Here is a 12281-nt window from a genome sequence, read left to right as displayed (position 1 = left end):
TGATGTGTGCAAGAGTTAACATTGCCTTATGCAAGTGTTAGGTAAAATTACCATAATGTTGCTGCAGTTCAGATTATACTCTCCTTTAAAGAGGCGAAGTCCCACTAATAAGGACTTGGACTACATTCTGCCACTCTTTCACCTGGGAGCCATACTCCTGTGTTGTAAAAGGTATTTTGCCATGTGCATGTTGTGAACTTGCAGTTGAGGGAGATCAGGATCCATGAAACATTGTGAAGTAGCCGCCACGAGGACCTGTGGAGGTGTAGAGCAATTCCTATACTAAGTGATTGGTTTATCTCCATCAGTTATGTATAGGCAGGGCAAGTTGTGGTAGACAGCAGTTTTTCTGAGACTCATAGCAACTCAGTAGACTAGGCTATGAGCCAACATTTACTTGGTACAAATTCCTACCGAGATTGATATCCCTGCCCAGGATGGCATGACAGCTCTGAAGGTGGTTGGTGCTTTGTTAATAAACAAGGTTGTTTATCTGAGTGTCTATATGGGGTCAACCATACAACGGAGGATGGTGGACCTTTACTGATCTCAATTAATGTGGCTGGATATATATATATATATATATATATATATATATATATATATATGTAAATACCATTCGTATAACAAAAAGAAATATTTCCCAAGTAAAGCTTTGCCTGCCTCCTGGATTCTAAATCTTTATAATACGATGTTTTCATGTAATCATAAGAATAATTACCAGGGCACAATGTAATGTTTGCCATATTTCCGGAAAATACATTAGTTATTGGTAATTGTACAGTAAGGCTGCTCCTGCGGTAGCAAAGGGTTAACTGTCACATCGCATTGAAATGACAGGACGCAGCACTGTTACTAAGTTACTCTCCTTTCCTTATCCTATTGGATGATGTCTTCTGTCTGCAATGGCGTCTGATAGGAGCTTCATCTTCTGTGCTGCTCAGCGTACACACCTCTAAGGAGGGATACAGTGAGATTCTGTATGGCAACAGCATGTAGGGGGGCAGGAGAAGGTTTACATCTTTAGGGGGTAAAGGAAAGCATAGATGGGAAACAACAAGCAAGTATCCAAGCTGCTAGATTCAGCTCAACAGGCCACAATGTGGCTGTAGACACAGGCATTGGGTTAGGATAAGAGAATTAGCCTCAGGAGCAGATTGCCACTGCAGGATTTTCTCTCTTTATCCATCTTTCACCCTGATCCTTGTCTGCAAACAAATCCAATTCAAAAGAACCAAAAATCGTGACAATAAATGAGGTAAGCAATGACATCCGTATGCTTATATTATCAATCCCTACCAAACCCTAATGCTGACACAGGTCCGACGGTAAAAATATTGTGCTGTTTGTTATGTAGCTGGATCATGGCTAGGCGTTAACCCCTTCATGACACGCTTTTGGAGAATACTGTGAGCAATCACAAACGCCACTATCTATTAGGCTGCGTGAACATGTTTATTATCAGATTCTGCTGGTCCTGATGTTATTAGTGTGCTATTGTGCTATTGTTATATTATTATCACTACACTATTAATTATAGTAGCTTTAAGTCATTTCGGCATTTTCATGCAGTGTTTTACAAAATCGTTGCGTTTAGCCCAGGAAATATTGAAATGCACTGTTTCTAGATGTTATGCAGAATTAAGATTATATGGTGCACATATATATATACTCAGAGCCCGGTGTTGCTGTTTGTGCAGCACATTCCATATTGCTTTTCATATTGCCCTGCAGACTATCTCTCTGTTATCTTTGGTTGCATTTCTGCAGCATGTTGCGAATGGTTATGTAGCAGACTATTATTACAGAATCATTTGAATTGTGCCTCTATGGTTGACTGCTATTGCTGCAGACACCGAGTGGGCTTGATAGTAATGATGATTCATATGTAGAAGCATGTTCAGCCCTGACCTACTTATCTGGGAAGAGGTAACATAGGGAAGTATACGCAGCAGATTATATAAATTTACATGTACTGGTTAGAAGAAAATATAGGTAGGCTAAACTCCATTTAGGATTATAAACCACTGTATAGATTGGACCGTGATAAACATCATATGTATATATAACTGAAAATGGACTGTAGACATTTAATATGGAAGAGACGGAAATGGATTTTTACAGTAGTGAGAACAGAAAATATGCTATTATTCTGCAGGCTTTGGACAAGTATACAAGGGACATATTTGCAGGTCTTGTATAAGTGTGATGTTAAGAAAGGACAAATTCAGTAACACAAATAATGAATATACCATTGCAAAGCAACTTCTCTAGAGTAAATAGCAAAGCAAATACATGCATCTGTATACCTGCATAGAAAAAATCCAGGCAGGATGTTCTGCAGACCAGTACAGAAATAGTTGGCTAGCCAAGAAAGGCAGTGAAAAATGCAATGTAATGCTGTGGTGCAGGCCATGAGAGAGTGCTCTGCAGAACTGCAAGGACATATCATAACAAAAATAGGTTACTAGACGTGACTGGGCTTCTGGATGCTACAATGAATTCATGCTACAGGCCTTCAGTAGCTGGTGATTAGACATCTTCCCATAATCTGACATATGGTTGTTTGTCCTGGGTTAATGGACATTTGCACTTACTGTACATTAGTAAATGAAGGTAGAAGGCTTACTCAGTAACATATCTATGTTATACCAAGCCAGTGTAAGGCCTAATGCACACATACATATATTTTATTCTGTATGCTATCTGTTGTTGGACTGTGGATCAGATGTACATCATACAGACACCATATGGGTGTCATCTATTCCATTTCTTCATGGACTCATACATGCACTTTATGGTACATCAAGAGACCGAAAGTTACATAATGATAGACCTCTAGCCAGAAATGCTGTAATGTTGTTAGAAATATTTTGGCTCAGTATTGAGGCATGAGTAGTTTCATGGAATATAAAGAGAGATAGACAATTGGGGGAATAGATAGACAGAAAGTTATGATAAATATATTAAGATATAGTAATGTGCAGTTCCCTTAGCTTTACCACATAACCTCTTTTTATGTGTAAGTAGGTCAGATTTACGTCTGGGTGCACAAATTTGTATGTAAGTGACTCATCACATCCAGCGCAGCCCACTCGCTGGCAACACAAATAACAACTTTTATATATAAGATGTCAGACATAACAGTGTACATTATTTTGGCTGGTTGGACTTCTCTGCTCAGAGCCTACTCCTGCGTGCTTCCTACAAGATGCATTTATTTGTCCAGTGCTGTCATCTTTTCCAGATGGATTTTTATGTTCCTCACACACATTTGTGGCTATTTCTCCCAACCCCCCATCCATATATATGGATACTAAGCTCATTGAAGTTTGCATGCCTTCCCAACGGATTGAGGGCAGCTAACAGACACCTATGGCGGTAGCTTATTTCTTCTAAAGTATGGGAGATGGGTCATTGACCAAGGGAGTTATTCTCATTGCCATTTTTAGTCAGAAAAATTAGATTCTGCCTTATGGGATTGTTTCTTCTTATCTATATGGTCCTAACATTTTTCAGAGCCATAGCTACCTACACATTTGCGCCTGTTTCCTAATTGAGTTTACCATCACAATCTCCCAGTTTTCCTTCATCAAACCACACATGGACTAGGGCCAAACTGTGTGATTGAAATGTTGAAGATAGAAATAGTGCATGGGAGTATGTACCTTCAGTATAAGAATTTGAGCAAATGTGGCCAGTAACATCTATCAGCCCCAAATGCCCTATAACGTTAGCTCAGATGAAGTATAAAAGATTCTATTTGCCAGATAAAAGTCAGCTATAGACATAAGGCTGAAATCAACAAGAACCTCAAACTGAGGTGCAGGGTCAGATACAAAGGCCTAAAGTTACTGAGATACTTTGTAATGGCTCTGCCTGTTCAGGTCTCTGCGCCACCCTCCGCTTGCACGTTGCAGCGCAGGAGGCGAGTTAAATTTCATTCTTTGCTTGATATTTTTTGTTGCACTGTGTGAACACTGCTCTATTGTCTGTCCTCTGTGGTCGAATGCCCACCACACCTATCTCCTACACCTTGTTTCCCTCTGTTCAACAAATGGTTAATTCTAATTGCCTGTGCGATTAACAGCCTGTGTACCAATCAAGCTTAGGGCAGGTCTTTGGCTTCCTATATACAGGCCATTAGCCCACACAGCCTTGCTGGCTATTGTTACTCTGTCCTGTGACTTTCCCTGCTAAGCTTCACTTCTGCTACTATTGTATTGCTGACCTCTGGCTTACCCTTTGACTACTCTCTTGGATTTGATTCTGTACTGCGTTGCTCGACTGTTACCGGACCCTTGGCTAGCTGACCTACCTTTGTTGTTGTTTGTCTTGTCTTCGTTCTGTGTTGTCACTTATTTAGGAAGGGCCTGTCGACCAGTTGTCGCCTATTGCTTAGTATAGGACCGTCAAGCAGAAAGGGACAGTTGGGGGAATTCAGCTTGCGGCTCACTGTCCATTGTGCCCGTCCCCCCAGGGTTCACTGGCAGCTACTGGGAAATTGCTGTTCTAGCAATTCCCTTACATACTTCTTTAGAGTTTGCTATGCATTGCCTCATTTTCCCAACTGTATATTTGGTGCCTATACCATGCTGTAAAATGTTACTTGGTAAGGAATTGTACATTTGGTCACAGTGGTAGATTATCGTTTACTGGAAAGGTGCTGCATGTGTGGGAAGCATGGAAAATATTGGCAAAGTATTGGCATTTATTTTGCGCGTCCTGCTTGGTCTTAACATGGACTGAGTCGGATTCAGCTGCAGAACCATACAGTAGATGCAAGCCTTTCCGAGATTAGGCCCATTCATCTGAGCCAAATCAGTGAAAGTGGTGGCAGAAAGTGAAGATTGGAGAGAAATTTGAGAGATTTTGCAGATAGAAACTAAACAAGCTACCTATAATCCTACACCACTCTGATATAAAGAGTCTAAGGTCTCGCCAAAGTAGTTACCAGAGTCTGCAGGAGGGGGTTGGATTCTTGGAACCCCAACCAGGTTGCAACCCCAGAGCTAGTTGCCAGAAAATAAGTGCACTTGCAGGCAGAGAGAGTAATATACAAGCCAGGATCAAAAACCAAGAGAGCATGAGAATTGCTAAAATGAAAGCAGAGGAATAGCAAAAGCCCAGGAGGTCACAGATTATTATTATTTATTTATATAGCACCATTAATTCCATGGTGCTTTACATTTGGGGGTTAAATACAATACATAGAATATACAGGTAGATATAATACTAACAATGACCGACTGGCACGGTGGGGTAGAGGGCCCTGCCCACAGATAGAGCCAAGTCAGCAAGAGAAGTAATAACAAACCAAACCCAGTAATCCAGGGAATCTGAAGAAAACAGAGTAAGGGTAAGTTCAGACAGAGTATTTTGGACTGGAACCTGAGGTGGAGGCTACCTCAGGTTCTGGTCCAAAATATGAGTAGCCGCGACTGAATGCCGGTGTACTGCACTGGCATCCAGTCGCGCACTCCGCTCTGGATTAGGTACAATAAATGGGCCTAGTCGGGAGGAGGGAGTGTCTTCAGGCCGAATTGCGGGGCCTGAAGAATGAGCATCTCGCTTCTTTTTCTGGGAGCCGTAACAAAAGAACTGACCGGCTCCCATTGATTTCAATGGGAGCCGTCTTTTTGGTCAGGATTTTGAGGCGGATACGGCCTCAAAATCCTGACAAAAAAACTCTGCGTGAACTTACCCTAAGGTACTGGGAGCGAATTCTGAGAAGGCAGGGCCTAGAATACTGACGCAATAGCAGGCCCCTGAATAAGGAAAGAGGTTAAAATACCCTGCCTCAGCCCTGGGTTAGATGTTGAAGTACAGTACGCGCTGGCTCTACATCTCAAACCTCTGACTGCCTAAACAGACCCAGCCAGAGTTCGACTGGTAGACAAAGCAATCTTAAAGCAACAGCCATGTGGCAAATGCCATACATAATCTCCTACAGTAGCACAGCACGGAAGAAAATGATGACAGAAAAGTAGAAGTGCGGATATATAGATTCAGCCCTTGACTCTACATGCCTTAGGCCTAAAGTGACCTGAGACCCTCATCCTCATTGATCATTCTATATATACCTTTATCTATATATACTGTATATGCAGATTGACCTGAGAATCTCATCCTATGCCTCATTATTCTACCCGCTTCTATCATGTTTGTATAGTATACATATATACCCGTATCTATCTAAAAACCTCTTGTCATGTTTACTGAATGTGAGTTTAGTCCAGGTGACTTTTCTATTGTGCGGACTAGGTCTCTACATCTTCTTGATATACTGTGACAGTAAAGAGAATAATAACTCCTATTGCGGGGTCTTTTATGCTATTCAGTCATGAGTTAAAATGTTTCTGGTGCCAATATAAAGTAGGTCGTGAAAGAGAATAGTTCAGGCCAAGTGGTCCTTACATCACGGAAACTGTAACCATAGCTACTGCATCCTGTCACTAAGGCAACACCTTTTCACTGTCAGCATCCATCCACATGTGTTACTTTTCAATTTACTTGGCAGGAATTACATAAGGGGCTCCATTCTGCTAAGTGCCTGGATTCAGATAACTAGCTCGGAATCAAACACTTAACCCTTTCTCATACGCTGCACTGTGACATCATGGTAAGGGGTTCATTCTTGCAAAATAGTATGTAATGGTACATCATAAGCATGACACAGTATTATTAGACAGCCATCACATGGTCTGATTCTATTCCCAGGCAATGCTGACTACCGAATTGACATTATTTGTCAGATAGAGGGGGCTCCCTCTGTAAGCTCATCAGTTCTCCACAATGCTATTGCTATGGCAGACAGGGGCCTAACAACAATCCTCCTATCTTAGCTACACCTATTACACTGACAGGCTTCATGCACTGCATTACAGTCGTATTACAGTGTATTGCCGTATTTTTCGGACTATAAGACGCAAATTTGGGGGGAAAAGAAGGGTGCGTCTTATAGTGCGAAGGTGGCGCCCGGCATCCACTGTAATAGGGAGGCGGAAGCCGGAAAGTGATAGACGCCATTACAGGTGCCGGGGCCTGAGACATCGCTGCCCTGCCCTGCATGAAGCCAGCAGCGGGAGGAGTGATGCTATTCCGCTCCTCCGTCCCCCCGCCGCTGGCTTCATGCAGGGCAGGGCAGCGATGTCTCAGGCCCCGGCGTCTATCCCTCCCCGGCATCCGCCTCTCTAGTACAGCGGATGCCGGGTCAGTATCAGCGGCCTCTTCTCCCCCGGGGCCGGTCCCCACCGGCCCCGTACCTGTAGAGTTGCAGGCCGGCTCCTGCGCGGCGATATCGCAGGAGCCGACCTGTTCGGGTGATAGCCGGGAGCCTAATGAGGCTCCCAGGCCTGTCACGGCTATATTAGTATTGCGGCTGGTCTCTATGACCAGCCGTAATACTAATAGACAGAATGTCCCATAGACGGCAATACAGTTGTATTGCCGTCTATGGGACTTGCGATCAAGTGATCGCAGGTTCAAGCCCCGGGGGGGGGAATAAAATAGTAAAAAAAAAAAAAAAAAAAAAAAAGCTTTAAAAATATATAATAAAAATATGAAATAAATAAAAGTTCTAAATCACCTCCTGTCCCTAGAATATATATATGTAAAAGTAGAAAATCATATATCATAAACCACCGGTTTTTTTTTTCAGGTGATCTAAGCAATAGATATTCCCCAAAATGGTATAACTAAAAAGTACTTCTGGCCCCGCAAAAAAAAACACTCTATGCGTCCCCGTACAGCTGCAGGGTCACCTGTCAATGTGGCCTTGCAGCTGTTGCAAAACTACAGCTCCCATATATTAAATATTTTACCAGTTTTTGCTTCAAAATTTTTTTTCCCTATTTTCCTCCTCTAAAACCTAGGTGCGTCTTATAGTCCAGTGCGTCTTATAGTCTGAAAAATACGGTATATGAACAGTCAAGCTAATAGCAGTTCAGGTAACCAAGGGGGACTAAAATTAAGAAGACAAAAAGTTAAAACGTATAAAAAAAAAAGTTAGAACCAATCCTCTTCCCTCTTAAGCTGCTTTATAAAAATAAAAAAGTAGGTATAAAAACTACATATCACTGGTATTGCCATATTCATAAGGACCAAAATACAGTATAAAATGATCAGATCAGGGGGCCACACGGTGGCTCAGTGGTTAGCACTACAGCCATGCAGCGCTGGAGTCCTGGTGTTCAAATCCCACCAAGGGCAAAAAACCATCTGCAAGGAGTTTGTACGTATGTTGTATTGTTTGCATGGATTTCCATCCCATATTCCAAAGATATACTGATAGGGGGGGGAAAGTATATTGTAAGCCCTATGTGGGGCTCATAATCTACATAAAGAAAAAAAATAAAAAAAAAATGATCAGGTCAATACCAGAATTGCTATTTATTGACTATCTCACAAAAATTGGAATACAATTAAATCAATAAGTCACATGTACCCCAAAATGGTACCAAGCAAGAAGGATAGCTGCATGTTGGTTAGAAGACTTTGTGCTGGGGGTTTTAAACTAGCAGTAGGATTTGGGTTTAGGATTTACCCACAGATGTGGGGGTGGGGGTCATGGCTGCAGGTGAGCTGTAGGCAGAAATCACCCAATTTTGGGGGCATTCACACAGAGTAACGCGACGCTGATTCTGCCACGAGTTATCACGCTGATAAAAAGACTCCCATTCATTTCAATGGGTTCCGTTTAACGCATGTAACACATTGAAATCAATAGTAGGCTTTTTAACCCATTGATTGTCAGACTGGGTTGCTCATATTTCTTCACATCTTGTATCCTTAGAAGCTGGGGGTTGTGACAGTCTTGTGAGGTGGTCAGTCTTCTGGAGATAAATAACTCTTTGTTGCCTGCACCAATTAACCTCTTTAGTGCCTTGTATTACACTCTCAGTGTACCATAGGGCCATACAAGTCATTGTGTGAACTTTACAGAATATCTCAATGATATCACCAAGGTCACCAACTAGACCACTAAGAATCAATAAGAAGACTATAATAGTCACTCTCATTGTGAGTGTACATAGTGTTGAATAGACATTGATTGACCATCAAAAGGAATGCCGCCCAACCACATCTGCCATGCATAATGCACAATGACGTGGGCACAGCCTGGCACTAGAAATGTTAACTGAATGTACCCAGGTACCTAATTTCCTAAACCTTTAATATTATTATCATCATCGCATACATTTCCACATCAACCACATCATGTAATGAGTTTAGTATTTATTATTTTGGCTTTGGGGAATTTGACAGAAGTCAATAGCTTATCCAATAAATGTTGACTTTCCCTTGTTGAAGTGTTTTCATGAGTTACAAGTGGCTGAGAAATGTAACAAATGTTCTAAGAGATATTTCTTGGAATCTGAGAATAAATGTTAGTAGCTGCCAGAACTGCAGTCTGATTCTAGATGCATTTAAATTGCAAATGAGAAAAGTCAGAACATTGTGTATTGTGGGGGTGGTACAAGATTCATACACCTTAAGTGTCACCTAGTAACAAGAAGTGACATTGAACATTACACCTAAATGAAAAGCATATTATATGATATATGTGGTTCTGTGTCCATTGTGTCATCAAACATAGTCTTGTCTATTGGCAAAGTATTTTCTCATGATAGATGCCTAGATGGATAATGTTAACAAAACATAATTGACACACACACAAGAACAAGAAGTCACTTCAAAATGCCGTTGAACAATGCTGCCTTTTCTTGAACTTTTAACTATTTGACTGCATTGAATACTGGTTCTGTTCTACAAAACTGTTCTACTGTTGTGCAAATAGGCAGATCAGACCAGCCATCTCAGTTCTGATATTAGCTTCAAAACCCATAGTTGGCGATACTCAGGACCTTCCCTAATCCTATTCCTTCGTTCCTGGTCACAAGTGTGAGAATAAGGGCTAGTTCACACGTGAACTGCCCGTGCGGGTTTTGACACAGAGAGAGACGCGGCGAGACGCGTCTCTCTCTTGTCAAAAACCCACCCGCCGCAACCATCGCTGTCGCGGCTTAACCCTCTGCTGTCAGCTCAAATGAATGAGCCGACATAGGAGGGAGCTGCCGGGGGCGGAAGCCGTGGGGCTGAGACTGCGCGGCTTCCGCCTGAAGAAAGGACATGTCCTTTCTTTTCTCCGCTAGCAGCAGCTCGCCGCTAGCGGAGAACAGAAGCCCGGCGGTCTCCATAGACCACCATTATAAGGGGAGGTTTTGGACGCGAAATCCGCTGTCAAAAACCTCCCCTTATACTCACGTGTGAACTAGCCCTAACAGATGCAGTTCTGAGCCAAAGTGAGAACCGGTACTAGATATACTGATCAAAATGGTTAATATGGTGCTGTGTGTCCAACACCCCCTGGGCTGCACCAACTCCAACCCCACAATGGTTTTCACCAGAGCTCCAGATGGTGGGGATGGACTTGACTGCACTGCTGGGCGGAATGGTACGGGTCAGGAAACGCCAAACACACAGGGCACCACAAATCATGGTAAACCAGACACTGAGAACTCTTACCAGCAGATGTTTCGGGTAACTGTGCAGGTCCAAGGATCCAGAAGACTGTGGCGGGTGGTCAGCAGATGGCAGCAGAGAGTCAAAGCATAGTCGTACGGTCCGGGTCGTCAACAAGAGGGCAATGCAGTACAGTGGGAAATCCAAAGAGAACGTCAGGTAGGCCGAGTCGGTAACAGGAGTGGTGGATCAGTACAAAATCGGTATACAGGAAGCAGAGGTTTAAAGGAAAGCCGAGGTCATAAACAGGAGTAGGCACAGTACAAAAACCAAGAGGCAAAAGGCACGGTCAGAGGTCAAGGCAAGAGGGACAGAGCATAGGCAAAGAGGATAAGAGAATATTTACTACCAGGACATGGGGTACAACTGAATAGCCAGCAGCGGTCTGAAGCCAGAGCCCTCCTTAAATAGGCTCCGACCCGCTGCTAGGTTGAAAACCGGAAGACCCCCATCAGGCTCAGGAGGAGACCGGCAACCCCCGCACAATGCTGTGGAGGTTTCTGGCTTGCCTCCCGAGACCCGGAAGCAGAGGACTCTGGAGCGCAGGAAGGAGGGGGCAGCAGTCTCGGTACAGCACTTAGGAGCGTCCAGCCTTGCTCCTGACACCAAGCTTTACAGAGGACTAGAACTCACCTCCCTTCAAGTCAATGAGGATTTATTGCAGTTCCTTGCACATTAAAAAAAAATAAAAAAAAAATAATCTGAAAACCCCCCAATTATTTGCAATTTCTTTATTCTTTGGGTTCGTAAAGGTCCCAGCAACCTTCTCCCATTGAAAAAAAAAGTAATGGCATATCCTAGCAATGCAAAGAAGGGATAGATTTCCATATGGAAAATTATTCCCATTATTGTAGTACAATATCCGATTAAATAGTACAAATGTTCTATCAGTAGTGACTGAAAATAAAGTGAATTGGAATCAATAAAAACATAACAACCATCATCAAGTCTTCTAATAGAATGCTAAGTGGTATCGGTAGTGCATTGTATAATACAGCCGATCAGAAGATCGCAAGCTAAAGTCCCCTGGGTCAGTGGTTCTCAACCATACCAATGCTGTGACCCTTTAATACAGCTCCTCATGTTATGGTGATCCCCAAAATAATTTTTTTTTTTACCTCTAATACTGCTGTTTTCAACACAGTAGCTGCTTTTAATAGAGTAGCTGCTTTAAACACAAAAGCTGCTCTCTACACATGTGTGACTGGTCGCATAGGAACCTGTATTTGTACGGGGTGTATGTGATGGGGTTGGCGCGATGATGTTATCACGCCAGATACTCGTATGTGGGTATAACTGCATGTGGGTGGACCCACCTGGAGACAGATAGTGGAGTGGTGTCTCGGTTCCTAAGACCATCAGAAATATGTGTTTTACAAAGGTCTTAGGTGATCCCTGTGAAAGGGTTTTCAACCACCAAAGGAATTGCGACTCACAAGTTGAGAACCGCTGTACTAGGGGGATTAAAAAATAGCATTCAAAAAATTTAATCAAGTAAAAAAAACACAGTGAATTCATAGCAACACATTAACGCTCAGCACGGCTTAGTAGGACGATGAGAGATCTGTGGTGGATTCCACCACTGGCCCCACCACTGAGCTGCAGTGCTGCCCCTTATTTCCACAAAAAAAAATAAATCATATAATAGAATGAATTATTATGATCTTGGCAGTCTAAGAATCACTATGTGTAATACTAAATCAAATGGTAGTTGTGAGAGCTCAATGCCTTATTTTATTTTTTTTGTAGGACACACC

The sequence above is a fragment of the Leptodactylus fuscus genome, chromosome 1 (assembly GCF_031893055.1).
Source record: "Leptodactylus fuscus isolate aLepFus1 chromosome 1, aLepFus1.hap2, whole genome shotgun sequence".
NCBI lineage: Eukaryota > Metazoa > Chordata > Amphibia > Anura > Leptodactylidae > Leptodactylus > Leptodactylus fuscus.
Note: the sequence above shows the minus strand (reverse complement) of the source record.